The following is an 18,933-nucleotide window of genomic DNA, read 5'->3' as shown; positions in this document are numbered from 1 at the left end:
TGAATGTTCACAGACAAGGCCATAGTTTGAGGGTGAGATACATAAGCCTTGACCCCATTAGGTAGGAATTCTAACATAGCTCTGTGATTTTAACCAATCATAGGAGAGAGAGAAAGTCAGTGTAAAGAGCCTATCAAAATATTATAGAATACCTTAGATAAAGTCAAATGACCAGGTAATTCCTTCTTCAATCTGATTTGTTTTCTCTTTCTCCCTTCCTTAAAATGTACATACATTTCTTGTGAGTTTTAGACATAATAGAAAAAAGTTAGAGATGACATTCAAAAGCATATTGTTTGAGACAGTGACAATTCCTGACTAAGCACACTGGTTTAATTTAATTTCAGTTCCTGGATTAAACCACAACTGCCCTATGCCTAGCAGAATGAAGTTCTATCAATAAGAGAAGAGAATATAGTTCAGTAGATATGCCTAGAATGTTTACATCAAAACATTAAAATATAAAATAAAAGCAATATGAGGAATTTATGAAGGAAATTCTATATATGCATATATTTAGTATGTGTTAAAAGTGATATTTTAAACAAGTACAGATTATTTATCCATAATAAATGCATACTGGGGAATTGAGGGAGGGGGTAAATATGATGTATTTCTTCTCACACCATAAACAAAGCTGATTTTTAACTGGATTAATGAGTAAAAGTTAAAATGAAACCATAAGGACTGGAAGAAAAGCATAGAATAAAGGTAGGAAAGACCTTTTTTAAATATAAAAGCAATAAAAAGTATTGCTTTTTATTATGACAATAAAAAGTACTGTAACCAGTTATGAGAAATGATAATTGGGAAATACTTCATAGGTTTAATCAACAAATACTTAGTACCTATTGTGGACAAGTCATGGATCTGGGCTCTGGAGATACAGAAGTTAGGAGAATAGATAAAGCCAGTGAATTTATAACATTTACTTTTTATGGAGGGAGATAAAAATAAAAATACAATTTCAAGTAATGTTAAGTGTTATATGAAGAAAAAAATTTAAAAGCTATAAAGAAGAACAAAGACATTGGCAAGGTTGTGGTGCAATACAGCAGTGCAATCCTGATTGAATCTTTGGGGGAGGTTTCTGATACGATGCTATTTGAACTGAATGAAGTGAATGAGCCATGCAAAGATCTGAGGGGGAAGCATTGAAGGTACATGTGTCAGCAAGCACAGGGGACCTGGGGTAGGAGCAATTGGAGTGTTTGGAAAACTAAAGCCAGAGTGGTCTAGAATTAGTGTGAGAGGAAGAGTAGCATGAAATAAGATAATGGGGGTAGCTAGAGTTCAGATTATGAAGGGTCTTGTAGGTTATGGTAAAAGGCTTCAGGTTTTGTTCCAAGTGTCATGGGAAGTCATTGGTGGCTTCTGCCCAGAAATATGATATTATTTGATTTACATTTTTGAAGAGTAACTGGCTACTTTTTGAAAACTAGGCCAATGCAGAGGTGGGGAGCAGGTTAGTGCAGTAATAGTACCCTAGTCAATTGGCTATTGCAGTAATCTCAGCTGGCTATGATTGTAGTTCAGCTGGGTTGTTATAAGTGGAGGGGAATAGAGTCAAGATATATATTGGAGGAAATGTTGCTAGTTCTTGATAGTGAATTGGATATTGGTATGGAGAAAGCTAGACATGAGTCCAGGGCTTAAGAGAGAATTTAGGGCTATAGAGAAAAATTGCAGTCAGCAGATTATGGATATTATTTAAAGTCAACTGGATGAGATCAGTGAGGAGTAAATGTAAATAGAGAAAAGATCCCAAGACTACCTCTTGGTCCTTACCAAGAGATCAAAAAATAAAGAAGATCCAGCAAATAAATCCCAGAGGAAAACAACTAGTGAGAAAGAATAGAAAATCAGGAGAGTTTGATTTTCCAAAATCCAAGTAGGGAAAGCGGTTTACATTCTGGTTAGTGCAAGATAGCAACATCAGTGTAGATTTTAAATATTCTCAAATGACCTTACGAAACAGAACAAGTGAAGTCATTCCTACAAATTCTATAATATAAGCAGGCAAAACAAAAATACCAATTATTAGGAGTAGCAGTGAGGAGCAAAGGAGGAATTTCCAACTTTCAGCCAGAGAACTGGAATCTCCAACAAGTACATGCTTATGCAAGAAAGATCTATCCTTGGAAGAGAAACCTAGCAGGCAGGTCTAAGAATAACTGTCAAAACTGGGAAAGGGTTACAGAACACCTACTTTGTAGATGAATGTAGAAAGACTAAAGTGAAATTAGACTATGCTGGTGTGTCCAAGTCCTCAGAGCTTTCAGAAATACACAACAAAATTGCCTTTTAAAAGGCACACAAATTGCCTTCTAAAAGTTGCCACACCAACTCTCCTGAAAGTAGAATTCAAATTCATATGACTAATAAAGGGAAAGAAGTCCTAGATACAAAGGGGGAAAGGGGACCAGAGAAACTAGAAGGTACAAAAACACTCTTATTTATAAATAATTTGCAGAAACAAGAGAAGATGGGGGCCCTAGAACCATGAATCTAGGAAAGCTATTCTGGTCTGTCATCATCCCTATACGGTAACGTTCTAAAATAAGGAAAATCCATCTCAATAAAACATGAGTAACAGAAAATAATTGCAGTATAAAATATATTGTAAGTAAAAAGACTAATTCTCTGAATGATGTAACAATGGACAGTGAAGACACACTAGAATAATTATGGCTAAAAGGCCAAAGAATACTGTGACTTAATATTTCAAAACTAGGTAAAAGAAATTAATAAAACACTTTTTAAAACACTGTAAAGTTTGCATAGTCAATCAGAAAAGACTAGCTAAAAGACGTTAAAAGAAAGAGCTAAATGAATAATTAAAAATAAAAGAAAAAATCAGAAGACTAAACTAGAAGGAACAAAAAGTTAATAGATACTAATGAAATGATAATAAGAGAAAAAGAATGAAAAAAATGGAAAAAAATCAAACAGAATTTTTTAAAATGAGTAAAAGAATTAGAGATGATAGATTTAGCAGACTGGAAAAAATGATTCAATGTGTGTATAAATTTCATTCCTTAAGAAGAAAACTAAAGAAAGCAGAAAAATTATAATTCAATAACACTTTCCAGACATAAAACAAAATTTGAATTTACATATTGAAAATGTATACCATGGAAAAATCAACCCATGTTAATACTAACATAGATTTTTAAAATCTATTGTGCTTTAAAGAGAAAGAATATATCCTTTGGGCTTCCAGATAAGAAAGCCAAGTGACTTACAAGGTGAAGAGATTGACTTACTTTTCAACAACAGTATTTTAAGCTGAAGACCGTGGTATAGTATATTTAAGATACTTGAAGAAAATGTAAGCCAAAAGTTTGTATCTAGATAAACTTACCTTTAAGTATACATATATCATCAATGAGGCTGTGAATGTGCAAGACCTCAAGGAATATTTCTAAAGAATCAACTAGGGAATGAATTCTGAGAAAGGTTCACCATAAAGATATTAAATATATTTAAATGTAGAGCTGATAGTGAATATAAAGGTGGTAGCATATTATTGAATATATATTTAATATATGCCCTGACAATGTTTTTAAATTACAACTTTAAAAATGGGGAAAGAAAGGAAGAGCACACAGAAATAGAATGGTTGTCAACTGCCTTACAGGTCCAAATTGGGAGTAAATGGTATTAGAATTAGAAAGTAGAAGAAATTAAAGGTAAAACCAGACGTTACTGAGCTATAAAACAAACAAAAAGATACCCATGGAGCTTATGAATAAATAAATCTGGGTCTTTAAAAATCAACTAAATTAAATCAGTTAAATGTGAGAAAATACAAAACTAGAAGATCGCATATAAAACTAGAAAATAATATACAAAATAAGAAATAGAAAGAGGGAGTAATGATAGCTGTCAAAAGAAAGAAGGTAAATCAAAAGAGACTTTTCTGCAAACTCTATACAAATTCATTTGAAACTCTAAAAGAAATAAATAATTTTCTAGGAAAATACAATTACCAAAATTGACCCAGGTAAACATAGTCTAAACAGAATGAACTTAAAAGATTAAATAAAGATGTAAAGAATCTTCCCCACAGATATTTCTATAGTGAAATTTTACAAAACCTATAAAGATTAGGTCATCCAAATGCTATTTAAATTATTTCAAAACATGAAAAAGTAAGGAAAATAATGGATTTAATATAGCATTAATATCAAAACCTGAAAAATAATGTACGAAACAGAAAAATAGTCTATTTTCACTTATAAATATGTATGCAATTATTAATTAAAATATTATTAAAAAGAATTAACTGTACATGAAATGGCCATCATCAAAAAGTCTACAAACAGCAAATGTTGGAGAAGGTGTGGAGAAAAGGGAACCCTCTTGCACTGTTGGTGGAATGTAAATTGATACAGCCACTATGGAGAACAGTAACTTAAAAAATTAAAAATAGAACTACCATACGACCCAGCAATCCCACTACTGGGCATATACTCTGAGAAAACCATAATTCAAAAACAGTCATGTACTCCAATGTTCATTGCAAAACTATTTACAATAGTCAGGACCTGGAAGCAACCTAAGTGCCCAACAACAGATGAATGGATAAAGAAGATGTGGCACATATATACAATGGAATATTATTCAGCCATAAAAAACAATGAAATTGAGTTATTTGTAGTGAGGTGGCTGGACCTAGAGTCTGTCAAACAGAGTGAAGTAAGTCAGAAAGAGGAAAACAAATACCGTATGCTAACACACATATATGGGATCTAAAAAAGAAAAAAAGAAAAAAAGGTTCTGAAGAACCTAAGGGCAGGACAGGAATAAAGACACAGACATAGAGAATGGACTTGAGGACACAGGGAAGGGGAAGGGTAAGATGGGAAGAAGTGAGAGAGTGGCATTGACATATATACACTACCAAATGGAAAATAGATAGCTAGTGGGAAGAAGCTGCATAACACAGGGAGATCAGCTCGATGCTTTGTGATCACCTAGAGCAGTGGGATAGGGAGAGTGGGAGGGAGACGCAAGAGGGAGGGAATATAGGGATATATTTATATGTATAGCTGATTCACTTTGTTATACAGAAGAAACTAACACAACATTGTAAAGCAATTATACTCCAATAAAGATGTTAAGAAAATAAAAAGAATTAACAGTACATGAAAAAATTTACACCGTAACATGGGAGACATTTCATAAATAAAGAGATGATTAATTATGAAGAAATCATCAATATAATTCATCATATTAATATACTATGGAGAAAAAATAATATGAACATTTTCTTAAATGGCAAAAAGGCACTTAACAAAATACAACATCTATTCTGAACAGCACGTGGTAGTCATGAATGGACACTTACATATTATGAATATTTCCTTAAAATGATAAAATCACATCTAATCCAAAAGCCAGTATCTTCCCCAGAGAAACTGAGACACTCTAGATCCATTTTTGCAAAAGCCAGGAACAAGACAGTACGCCTACTACCTCCACGAAAATCTAATATTGTAGAAATTAGTCCACAGAATTAAACAAGAAAGAAATTAGAAACAAGATTTGAAAGAACAAGGTTTGAAATAACAAGAATAAGAGAATTCAGTAAAGTTGCAAGATATAACATTAATATACAAACATCAATTCGATACTCTTCACATATATGAATAATATCCAATTAGAGGATGAATGGAAGAGAAGACTTCATTTACAGTAGAAAAAAATCTAAGTAAAATGTTAATAAAACAATACCTAGCATTCATATGAGGGAAGTTATAACATCTCCTGAAAGACACAGAGGAGACATAAATAGATGTTTTTTAATAGACTCAATGCTAAAAAATGTCAGTTGCTCCTAAGTAATATAAATTTAACCTGATCCCAATACATATACCACTTTTCTTTCTGGAGTTAAATAACTTGATTACACAATTTATTTGGAAGAATAAACAAACAAGAATAAATAGGAAACACCGAAAACTTATGAGCTGTGTGTCTCTATTTTTGTGTATGTGTATGTGTATTAACCTTACCAGATATAAAAATATATCTTAAAGTTCTCTATAATAAAATAAAGTGGTATTGGTGCATGACTAGATAGACTAATGGAATAAAATAGGAAACCCAGAAATGAATCCAAGTGCATGCAAAGGCTTCCTGTAATGATAAATTAACTTGTTGTATACCAATTCCCCTGCTGAGAATAAGTAAAAAGCTGAATAAGGATAAGAAGGATAAGGAGAAAAAGAAACAGTTTTTTTGTATATGTGTGTGAGAGGCATCAGAGAACTATCAAGCCAGTGAACACTGGAGGAACCATGTGCCTTGAGAGAACAGAAACACAGAGAGGTATACCTGACAGACTGTGTCTCAAACCCTCTTGAATTGGAGTGAAAAATGTCAGCTGCAAGGTTGAGAAGCTAAAAGCAGCTACTGGAAATTTTATGGGGACAAATATTAGAGTTAAAGGCCTACCAAGGAGGAGGGGCTCATTGATAAATACATCAGTGAATAAATTGGAACTCCTAGAAAGCTGTCCCAGGAGTAGGGGTAAATCAGAAAAGGCAAGCCCTCACAAAACCTGTAGTCAAACTTTGAATAAAATCGGTTACATATTTGTGTATGGTGATCTATCTGTACTCTAACTGCTTGCCAAAAGTAATATCTAGTCCCCTATAGAGAATAAAATCATTCAGAATCTTTATGATTATTTATAACAATATCCAACATTGAATAAAAAATGGCTAGATATACTGAAGAAAAGGCATACATGATCAAAACTAAAAGAAAGGGCTTCCTTGGTGGCGCAGTGCTTGAGAGTCCACCTGCCGATGCAGGGGACGTAGATTTGTGCCCCGGTCCAGGAGGATCCCACATGCCATGGAGCGGCTGGGCCCGTGGGCCATAGCCACTGGGCCTGTTCTCCGCAATGGGAGAGGCCGCGGCAGTGAGAGGCCCGCGTACCGAAAAAAAAAAAAAAAAGAAAGAAAAAAGAAAAAAAAACCAAAAGAAAACAGACATACAGGAGATCCATATATTGGCATTATCCCACATGGACTTTAAATAACTCTTCAAGAAATTAGATGCCATATGGAGAACTTCAGGAGAAAACTGAACTATAACAACTATAAACTAAACCATAAAATACTATCTTTAAAGTATAAAAAAGAAAAAGGTAATTCTAAACTATAAAGTACAACTGTTACTTCACACTCTCTAGGATGGCTATTATAAAAAAATACAGATAATAGCAAGAGTTGATGAAGTTGTGGAGAAATTGGAATTCTCATATATTGCTAATAGGAATGTAAAATAGGGCAGTCTCTATGAAAAACAGTCCAGGAGTTCCTCAAAAATTTAAACATACATAGAGTTACCATAATTACCAAGCAATCTCACTCCTAGGTGTATACCCAAGAGAAATGAAAAGTTATGTTCATACAAAAACTTGCCCATGAATGTTCATAGCAACTTTATTCATAATAGCTAAAAGTGGAAATAACCCAAATGTCGATTAACTGATAAATAGATAAACTAAATGTATATCCACACAGTGGAATATTATTCAGCAATTAAGAGGAACTAAGTATGGACACATGCTACAACATAGATGAATTGGAAAGCATTATGGGAAGTGAAAATATTCAGTCATGAAAGAACACATTGTATGATTCTGTTTATGTGTAATATCCAGAATAAGAAAATATATAGAGACAGAAAGCAGATTAGCAGAACCTAGGGATAGGAGTGTTGGGAGAAGATGGGGAGTGACTGCTAATGAGTATGGGGTTTCTTTATGGAGTCATCAAATTGTTCTAAATTTGATTGTGGTGATGGTCATATAACTTTGTGAAGATACTAAAAATCATTGAATTAGACATTTTAAGTAAGTGAACTGTATAGTACATGAACTATATCTCAATATAGTTGTTAAAAATACAATATTTGAAATAAAGAACTCAATAAGCATGTTTAAAGAACTCAAAAAGTATGTTTAACATCAGATCAGACAAAGACGAAGAGAGTATTAGTAAATTAGAAGATAAATCAAAAGAAAATATATAGACTAAAACACAGAAGGATGTTTGGGAAATACTGAAAAGAGAATAAAAGATATATGGAATGTGGTTTAAAGGTCTAACATATGTGTAATTGAAATCCCAAAAGGAGAATGGAAAGAATAGGCCAGAAGCAATATTTGAAAAAGATGGTGGCTGAGAATCTCCCAAAACTGACATTAAATCACAATTCAAAATGTGCTAGAAATCCCAAATATGATAAATAAAATGAAAACCATAATCAGACACATTGTTGTAAAACAACTGGAAAAATATTAAAAACATTCAAAGAGAAATGACACATTACATTCAAAGAACTGAGTATACGGAAATATAACATAGAATACAGGCAGCATATCAAATTAGTGAAGGAAAGACGTTTGAAGTGGGGTTGGGATAACTAGAGAGCCACGTGGAAAAAAGATTAGATCGATCTATTCTTCATACTACACACCAGGATAAGCCATACAAATAAATACAAGTAAATACTAGAGGAAAATCCTACTGTATACTTTTATAAACTAGAATGGAAAAATTTCCAAGAGTCAGAATCCAGAAGCAATAAGGGACATGAGTGATAAGTTTGACTAAAAGACATTTTGCAATCACAATGTTCAGGAGGATGGATTCTCTGGCCCCATGTTGAACATTGTGTTGAGAGGTAGGACCGTGTGATTGGTAAACACCTGGTGGAAAAAGGCCAATTCCTGAAATGAACAGATGTCTATCACCATAACACAACAATTTAGATGCAGTTTTTCACATTGCATGTCCACTTATAAAACTAATTTATAAAGCTAAAGCATAAATTTACCAGCTTTAAGTGCTATTTCACAGAGCAGAGTTTGCTGGTCTAATAAGCAGAAGGTTAAAACTTTACAATGTTAGTAACTGAATCTTTATTTGGTCTTTAAACTTGGATTTTAATTTTTTAATTTTAATTACCTTATTTCTTTTTCTGTCATTTCTAACCCATCATTCATTTTTCTCTTCAGCTAATGCAATGGATGTAATTTTCCTATTGTTAGAATATTACAGTAGTTGTCAACAATGAGACAAAGCTTAGTGGTCTTTGATTATTTTATAAAGTTTTATTTTTTTAATTTAATTTATTTAAAAGTATAGTTTCTATTTCTTATCTAAAAATTCTGGGAAATCCCTATACTACATGTTAATTATGGAAAGCGTGTGCTTAATTTTATAAAATAGACAAATTGAAAGTCATGAAAATAAAAGACTTCAGATTATTGTCAAATTACATGTTATATAAAAGGGAAATGTATTAACCTTTGTGAACTTAAATAAATAATAACTAAAATTTATTGAGTGTTCATTATGTGTCAAATACTGTGCTAAATGTTTTATGTGTACTATATTTTGTTTAATCTTCAGAATAACCCTTTAGTGTAGATACTAGTACGATCTCTTTTTACCTATAAGAAAACCATGACTGAGAGAGTGAGTAATTGGCAGAGCCTGGAGTCCAACTCACTGGTGTTACTAGAAGCTCTTCTCTTAACCCCTTCACTATACTGCCTCACACTTGGAAGTTCCTTAAGAATGTCTGGTTTTTTAAAAAATAATAAACTTCTATTGGCCTCATTTAAAAAATTCTTTAAGATGTGCAGATCATGTTCAGCAAATGAGCCATATGGCAACTGGGCAAGTGGTTTGCCTTGTGTTGGGTTTTACAGTCACAGGAGATTGATAATTTAGGGAGTATTCTACAGGCACATAATAAGTATAATTTTCTTGATTCTCACCTGTTCTTACATACAAAAACTTATATAAAAAAATAGAACCAATAATATTTTTGCCCAAAATGGCTCTGAAAGTTTGCATATTGCTTCAGTCTCCACTGCAAACAAATAGTAAGAGATAAAAAGTTTTAAGCCAAAGTAAAAATAAAAATGATATCGGTTCAAAAACAGGATAATCATCTCCATGGTAATATCCAGGAAAGTTGAACATGTTTTATCCTATAAACTGGTTAATTCCATTTCTAGGTGTATATGCTAGAGAAAAATATCCCAAGATATTGAACAAGAATAGAACAGAAACTCAGTGCAGTGACCATGGCTGAAGTTTGAGCTTCCTGGGCTGCTCCAGGAAGCAGGCATTGCTAGACATGGACATGCAGAAAAGTGCTAAAAATATTTTATGTAAGATGGAAACCATAATTAGGGTAAGTGCTTCAAGTCGGGGACTATGTAGGACTGCTGAGCACCCTCCAACACATAAAAGGATGGACAGAGGTTACTGATCACCTGGGACTTTGGCTTTTAGTAACCTGGGGAATTTGACAAACAGAGGGTAAATACTCAATGTTATTATGAATGAGAACACATTTGCCCACAATTCAGTGATTATTCTACAAAATCTAATATTGCTCAGAGACTTAAGCCTTTGAAAGTCATTATAAGAGCTGATTCTGGAATCAGCATTCCCATAAATGTCAAGAATGATTTTAAAAAGATCTCTTGTATTGCTATTTTAAAGTGTTCATGTAGTTGTATATAATGCAGTAAGACCAGGAAAAAGAAATAAGGTACACATTTGAAAGAAAGAGACAAAAATGTCTATCTGAAGACAATACAACTCCCTATACAGGGATTTCACATGTAAATTATTAAAATTAATAGAGAAGTCAGCAAGTTTGTGAAGACAAGATCAGGATCAAATATCATTAGCATCCTTAAATGTCATCAACAATCAACTAGAATATGTAATAGATTAAAAGCTCATTCACAATAACAATGAGGATTATAAGGTAATAAGAATAAATCTACAACATTTTGAAGACCTTTTGGGGAATTTTAAAAACATTATTGTGGGAAATAAAAGATCTAATTAAATGAAAGTATACAGTGAAGGGGGATACTCAATGAGCTCAGTATCAATTCTCTATGAATTCATCTAAAACTCAGTGCAATTCAATCAAAAGGCTAATGGACATTTTCGTATTGGATCGTATTTGTATTGAATTGGATGATGTTATTAAAAAATTCATATAAAAGAGCAAAGTCCCAAGAATAACAGAGATAACGTTGAAGAAAAAGAAAGGACGGGGAGGGAGGAGTCACTTTTCCTACCAGATATAAAGACATGGAATAGATTAGAGAGGCTTAGAAATAAACATATGTATGGAAATCTCATATCAAGATGGCTTACTAAATAGGGAAAGGGTGGATAATTTAATAAATGATGCTGGGGAGAGGAGCTTCAGGATGGCAGAGGAGTGAGACTTGGAGATCTCCTTCCTCCCCACAAATACACCAGAAATACATCTACATGTGGAGCAACTCCTACAGAACACCTACTGAAAGCTGGCAGAAGACCTCAGACTTCCCCAAAGGCAAGAAACTCCCTATGTACCTGGGGAGGGCAAAAGAAATAAGAAAATACAGAGACAAAGAATAGGGATGGGATCTGCACCACTGGGAGGGAGATATGAAGGAAGAAAAGTTTCCACACACTAGGAAGCCCCTTCACTGGCGAAGATGGGGGATGAGTGGGGAGGAAGCTTCAGAGTCACGGAGGAGAGTGCAGCAACAGGGGTGCAGAGGGCAAAGTGGAGAGATTCCCACACAAAGGATCGGTGGTGACCAGCACTTACCAGCCTGAGAGTCTTGTCTACTCACCCACTGGGGCGGGTGGGGGCTGAGAGATGAGGCTCAGGCTTCAGAGGTCAGATCCCAGGGAGAGGACTGGAGTTGGCTGTGTGAACACAGCCTGAAGGGCTAAGTGCGCCACAGCTAGCCGGGAGGGAGTCTGGGAAAAGTCTGGACCTGCCTCAGAGGCAAGAGACAATTGTTTTGGGGTGTGTGAGGAGAGGGGATTAAAAGCACCACCTAAACTAGCTCCAGAGACAGGCTCGAGCCATGGCTATCAGCATGGACAAGAGAGATGGGCATGAAACACTAAGGCTTCTGCTGCAGCCACCAAGAAGCCTGTGTACAAGCACAGGTCACTGTCCACACCTCCCCTCCTGGGAGTCTGTGCAGCCCACCACTGCCAGGGTCCCATGATCCAGGGACAACTTCCCTGGGAGAGCACACGGTGCACTTCAGGCTGTTGTAATGTCACTGTGGCCTCTGCCACTGCAGTCTCACACCGCATTCCAAACCCCTCCCTCTCCCCTGCCTGAGTGAGCCAGAGCCCCCAAATCAGCTGCTCCTTTAACCCCAGCCTGTCTCTGTGAAGAACAGACACCCTAGAGTGACCTACATGCAGAGACAGGGCCAAATCCAAAGCTGAACCCCAGGAGCTGTGCGAAGAAAGAAAAGAAAGGTAAATCTCTCCCAGCAGTCTCAGGAGCAGGAGATTAAATCTCCACAACTTGATGTACCCTACATCTGTGGAATACCTGAATAGACAACAAATTATACCAAAATTGAGGTGGTGGACTTTGGGAGCAGCGGTATATATATTTTTTTCCTTTTTCTCTTTTTCCATTTGGCTGACAGGGTCTTGGTGCTCCAGCCGGGTATCAGGCCTGTGCCTTTGAGGGGGGAGAACTGAGTTCAGGACATTTGTCCACCCAGAGACCTCCTGGCTCCACGTAATATCAAATGAAGAAAGCTCTCCAAGAGATCTCCATCTCAATGCGAAGACCTAGCTCCACTCAATGACCAGCAAGCTACAGTGCTAGACACCCTATGCCAAGCAACTAGTGAGACAGGAACACAACCCCACCCATTAGCAGAGAGGCTGCCTAAAATCATAATAAGGTCACAGACACCCCGAAAAACACCACTGGATGCAGTCCTGCCCACCAGAAATATAAGATCCAGCCTCATCCACCAGAACACAGGCACTAGTCCCCTGCACCAGAAAACCTACACAACCCACTGAACCAACCTTAGCCACTGGGGGCAGACACCAAAACAACAGGAACTACGAACCTGCAGCCTGAGAAAAGGAGACCCCAAACACAGTAAGTTAAGAAAAATGAGAAGGCAGAGAAACACACAGCAGATGAAAGAGCAAGGTAAAAACCTACCAGACCAATCAAATGAAGAGGAGGTAGGCAGTCTACCTGAAAAAGAATTCAGAGCAATGATAGTAAAGATGACCCATAATCTTGAAAATAGAATGGAGAAAATAAAATAAAAGTTTAACAAGGACCTAGAAGAACTAAAGAGCAAACAAACAATAATGAACAACACAATAAATGAAATTAAAAATTCTCTAGAAGGAATCAATAGCAGAATAACCGAGGCAGAAGAACGGATAAGTGACCTGGAAGATAAAATAGTGGAAATAACTACCACAGATCAGAATTTAAAAAAAAAAAAAAAAGAAGGAAAAGAATAGAGGACAGTCTCAGAGACCTCTGGGACAACATTAAGTGCACCAGCATTCAAATTATAGGGATCCAAGAAGAAAAAGAAAGGGACTGAGAGAATATTTGAAGAGATTATAGTTTAAAACTTCCCTAATATGGGAAAGGAAATAGTTAATCAAGTGCAGGAAGCACAGAGACACCCATACAGGATAAATCCAAGGAGAAACACACCAAGACACATATTAATCAAACTACCAAAACTTAAATAAAAGGAAAAATATTAAAAACAACAAGGGAAAAATGTCAAATAATATACAAGGGAATCCCCATAAGGTTAAGAGATGCTCTTTCAGCAGAAACTCTGCAGGCCAGAAGGGAGTGGCAAGACATATTTACATTAAATGAAAGGGATGAAAGGGAAAAACTACAACCAAGACTACTCTACCCAGGAAACATGTCATTCAGATTCAATGGAAAAGTTAAAACCTTTACAGACAAGCAAAAGCTAAGAGAAATCAGCACCACCAAACCAGCTTTATAACAAATGCTAAAGGAAATTTTCTAGGCAGGAAACACAAGAGAAGGAAAAGACCTACAATAACAAACACAAAACAATCAAGAAAATGGTAATAGGAACATACATATCAATAATTACCTTAAATGTAAATGGATTAAATGCTCCAACCAAAAGATATAGACTGGCTGAATGGATACAAAAACAAGACCTCTATATATGCTGTCTACAAGAGACCCACTTCAGATCTATGGACACATACAGACTGAAAGTGAGGGGTTGGAAAAAGATATTCCATGCAAATAGAAATCAAAAGAAAGCTGCAGTAGCAATTCTCATAACAGACAAAATAGATTTTAAAATAAAAACTATGACAAGAGACAAATAAGGAGACAACATAATGATCAAGGGATCAATCCAAGAAGAAGATATAACAATTGTAAATATTTATGCACCCAACACAGGAAAACATCTATACATAAGGCAAATGTTAACAGGCATACAAGAGGAAATCGACAGTAACACAATAATAGTAGGGTACGTTAACAGCTCACTTTCACCAATGGACAGATCATCCAAAATGAAAATAAATAAGGAAACACAAGCTTTAAATGTTACATTAAACAAGATGGTTTTAATTGATATGTATAGGACATTTCATCCAAAAACAACAGAATACACTTTCTTCTCAAGTGTTCATAGAACATTCTCCAGGATAGATCATATCTCGATTCACAAATCAACCTTGGGTAAATTTAAGAAAATTGAAATCATATCAAGTAACTTTTCCAACCACAACACTATGACACTAGATATCAATTACAGGAAAAAAAATCTGTAAAAAATACAAATACAATGAAGCTAAACAATACACTACTTAATAACCAAGAGATCACTGAAGAAATCAAAAAATACCTAGAAACAAATGACAGTGAAAAAACAACAACCCAAAACCTATGGGATGAAGCAAAAGCAGTTATAAGAGTGAAGTTTATAGCAATACAATCCTACCTCAAGAAACAAGAAACACCTTGAATAAACAACCTAACCTTATACCTAAAGCAATTAGAAAATGAAGAAGAAAAAAATCTCAAAGTTAACAGAAGAAAAGAAATCATAAAGATTAGATCAGAAATAAATGAAAAAAAAGGAAGGAAATATAGCAAAGATCAATAAAACTAAAAGATGGTTGTTTGAGAAGATAAACAAAATTGATAAACCATTAGCCAGACTCATCAAGAAAAAAAAGGAGGAAGAATGGAATCAATAGAATTAGAAGTGGAAAAGCAGAAGTAAAAATTGACACTGCAGAAACACAAAGGATTATGAGAGATTATTACAAGCAACTATATGCCAATAAAATGGACACCTGGAAGAAATGGACAAATTCTTAGAAAAGCACAACTTTGCAAGACTGAACCAGGAAGAAATAGAAAATATAAAGAGACCAATCACAAGCACAGAAATTGAGACTGCAATTAAAAATCTTCCAACAGACAAATGCCCAGTACCAGATGGCTTCACAGGCGAATTCTATCAAACATTTAGAGAAGAGCTAACACCTATCCTTCTCAAACTCTTCCAAAATGTAGCAGAGGAAGAAACACTCCAAAACTCATTTTATGAGACCACAATCACCCTGATACCAAAACCAGACAAAGTTTTCACAAAGAAAGAAAACTAAAGGCCAATATCACTGATGAACATAGATGCAAAAATCCTCAACAAAATGCTAGCAAACAGAATCCAACAGCACATTAAAAGGATCATACACCATGATCAAGTGGGGTTTATTCCAGGAATGCAAGGATTCTTCAATGTATGCAAATCAATCAATGTGATATACCATATTAACAAATTGAAGGATAAAAAACATGTGATCAGCTCAATAGATGCAGAAAAAGCTTTTGACAAAATTCAACACTGATTTATTTTAACAGCCTGCTGGAAAATAGGCATAGAGGGAACTTACCTCAACATAATGAAGGCCATGTATGACAAACACACAGCCAACATCTTTCTCCATGGTGAGAAACTGAAACCATTTCCACTAAGATCAGGAGCATGACAAGATTGCCCACTCACACCACTATTATTCAACATAGCTTTGGAAGTTTTAGCCACAGCAATCAGAGAAGAAAAAGAAATAAAAGAAATCCAAATCGGAAAAGAAGGTAAGCTGTCACTGTTTGAAGATGACATGATACTATACATGGAAAATCCAAAAGACACTACCAGAAAACTACTAGAGCTAATCAATGAATTTGGTAAAGTAGCAGGATACAAAATTAATGCACAGAAATCTCTTGCATTCCTATACACTAATGATGAAAAACCTGAAAGATAAATTAAGGAAACACTCCCATTTACCATTGCAACAAAAAGAATAAAATACCTAAGAATAAAACTACCTAAGGAGTCAAAAGACCTGTATGCAGAAAAACATAAGACATTGATGAAAGAAATTAAAGATGATACAAAGATGGAGAGAGAGACCATATTCTTGGATTGGAAGAATCAATATTGTGAAAATGACTATACTACCCAAAGCAATTTACAGACTTAATGCAATCCCTATCAAACTACCACTGGCATTTTTCACAGAGCTAGAACAAAAAATTTCACAATTTGTATGGAAACACAAAAACCCCGAATAGCAAAAGCAATCTGGAGAAAGAAAAATGGAGCTGGAGGAATCAGGCTCCCTGACTTCAGACTATACTACAAAGCTACAGTAATCAAGACAGTATCGTACTGGCACAAAAACAGTAATATAGATCAATGGAACAGGATAGAAAGCCCAGAGATAAACTCATGCATATATGGTGCACCTTATTTTTGATAAAGGAGGCAAGAATATACAACGGAGAAAAGACAGCCTCTTCACTAAGTGGTACTGGGAAAACTGAACAGCTACATGTAAAATAATGAAATTAGAGCACTCCCTAACACCATACAAGAAAAATAAACTCAAATGGATTAAAGGCCTAAATATAAGGCCAAACACTATAAATCTCTTAGAGGAAAACATAGGCAGAACACTCCATGAAATAAATCACAGCAAGATCCTTTTTGACCCACCTCCTAGAGATATGGAAATAAAAACAAACAAATGGGACCTAGTGAGACTTAAAAGTCTTGCACAGAAAAGGAAACCATAAACAAGATGAAAAGATAACCCTCATAATGGGAGAAAATATTTTCAAATGAAGCAACTGACAAAGGATTAATCTCCAAAATTTACAAGCAGTTCATGCAGCTCAATATCAAAAAAACAAAAACCCATCCAAAAATGGGCAGAAGACCTAAAAGACATTTCTCCAAGGAAGATATACAGATGGCCATCAAACACATGAAAGAATGCTCAACATCACTAATCATTAGAGAAATGCAAATTAAAACTACAGTGAGGTATCACCTCACACCAGTCAGAATAGCTATCATCAAAAAATCTACAAACAACAAATGCTCGAGAGGGTGTGGAGAAAAGGGAACCCTCTTGCACTGTTGGTGGGAATGTAAATTGATAACGTCATTATGGAGAACAGTATGGAGGCTCCTTAGAAAACTAAGAATAGACCTACGTTAAGATACAGCGATATGTCTACTGGACATATACACAGAGAAAACCATAATTCATAAAGACACATGCACCCCAATATTTGCTGCAACACTATTTACAATATCCAGGACATGGATGCAACCTAAATGTCCATTAACAGATGAATGGATAAAGAAGATGTGGCACATATATACAATGGACTATTACTCAGCCACGAAAAGAAATGAAATTGAGATATTGGTAGTGAGGTGGATGGACCTAGAATCTGTCATACAGAGTGAAGTAATTCAGAAAGAGAAAAACAAATACCATATGCTAACACATATATATGGAATCTAAAAAAAAAATATTTATGAAGAGCCTAGGAACAGGACAGTAATAAAGACACAGATGTAGAGAATGGAGTTGAGGACACAGAGAGGGGGAAGGTTAGGCTGGACCAAGTGAGAGAGTGGCATGGACTTATATATACTACCAAATGGATAGCTAGTCGGGGGCAGCCGCATAGCACAGGGAGATCAGCTTGGTGCTTTGTGACCACCTAGAGTGGTGGGTAGGGAGGATGGGAGGGAGATGCAGACGGAGGAGATATAGGGATATATGTATATGTATAGCTGATTCACTTTGTTATAAAGCAGACACTATCACACCATTGTAAATCAATCATACTCCAATAAGGTGTTAAAAAAAATTGTGCTGAACTAATAATTTATTTGTATTAAAAAGAAGAAAATAAAATTTGATTTCTTTTTCCCATATACAAAATTAAAGTGAAGATTAAAACTTTTAAGCTTTGAGAAGAAGATACAGGAGCATATCTTTATGACGTTAAAGTAGGGAAGACAATTAAACCAGGTATAAAACACACAAAAAAAGATTCATAAATATAATTATGTTAAAATTAAGAATGAATAGTGAAGCAAAGACAACAAATGACCAAAGTTATAGAAGAAATGTATAACCTAGAGCAAGGCATTTACAATATACATCATGGGGCTTCCCTGGTGGCGCAGTGGTTGAGAGTCCGCCTGCCGATGCAGGGGACACGGGTTCGTTCCCCGGTCCGGGAAGATCCCACATGCCGTGGAGCGGCTGGGCCCGTGAGCCACGGCCGCTGAGCCTGCGCGTCCGGAGCCTGTGCTCCGCAACGGGAGAGGCCACAACAGTGAGAGGCCCGTGTACCGCAAACAAAACAAAACAAACAAACAAACAAAAAAATATACATCATGAAAAAGACTTAATATCCATACCTTACAATACTAATACAAAAGTGGTAGCTTAATAGAAAAAAAATGGGCAAAGAGTGTTACAGAGGAAGCTTGTATGGCCAATAAGCATATATATGCTCAATGAGATATACTATTGGCAAAAATATGAAAATATGACAATACTAAAGGTTGGTAAGATTGCAGAGGAACTTTCATACAATGCTTGTGGGAATTTCATAATTTTCATACACTGTTGTTATAGCCTTCGTAGAGAGCAATGTGGCAATATTTAGTAAATTTGGAGATATTCTCTCTGA

The sequence above is a fragment of the Neophocaena asiaeorientalis genome, unplaced genomic scaffold (genome assembly GCF_003031525.2).
Source record: "Neophocaena asiaeorientalis asiaeorientalis breed wild unplaced genomic scaffold, Neophocaena_asiaeorientalis_V1.1 scaffold938, whole genome shotgun sequence".
Lineage (NCBI taxonomy): Eukaryota > Metazoa > Chordata > Mammalia > Artiodactyla > Phocoenidae > Neophocaena > Neophocaena asiaeorientalis.
This window is presented reverse-complemented; position numbering follows the sequence as displayed.